At 45.0% G+C, this 460-nt stretch overlaps 1 protein-coding gene across 1 annotated transcript in view; it reads left to right on the top strand.

The window, feature by feature from the left end:
* Positions 1–460, top strand: part of LOC119592166 (protein FAM98B-like) — a 24,611-nt gene that overhangs the window by 1,609 nt on the left and 22,542 nt on the right. The gene's annotated exons all lie outside the window — the stretch shown is intronic.

The following is a 460-nucleotide window of genomic DNA, read 5'->3' as shown; positions in this document are numbered from 1 at the left end:
TTTAAAGTAAAATTCAGAATCAGTTGAATAAGCTTTCATTTGACAGGGTAGCGTCCTTCGAAAAATTATCCATACGATCCTTTGTTTACAGTTTTCACTGTTTCTGGCCTGATCAGCTGGACCAGCACTATACCTGACCCCAACCTTCGAAGAAATATCCAAACAATCCATTCCTTACAGCTGTCACTGTTTCTGGCCGTGAGGGTGACCCTGTCTGGCCTGATTATTTAGACCTGCGCCATGCCTCACCCCGACCCAGAGTCTGACCCAGCTGGCTTCGGCAGGCATCATGGTGGAGGTGGTGGTCATGGCTTCCTCAGAGGCCACGGCTATGGAATTGGAAGAGTTCATGGTCAAGGCTTTGCCAGATATGCAATGGCTTATCATACAGTAAGTTGGAATTCATTTCTTCGTTCCAGAAATAATATGTAAAATCAAGAGCTGTTGACATTTTGTCTTT

This window comes from Penaeus monodon, chromosome 29 (assembly GCF_015228065.2).
Source record: "Penaeus monodon isolate SGIC_2016 chromosome 29, NSTDA_Pmon_1, whole genome shotgun sequence".
NCBI classification, from domain to species: Eukaryota; Metazoa; Arthropoda; class Malacostraca; order Decapoda; family Penaeidae; genus Penaeus; species Penaeus monodon.
This window is presented reverse-complemented; position numbering and strand designations above follow the sequence as displayed.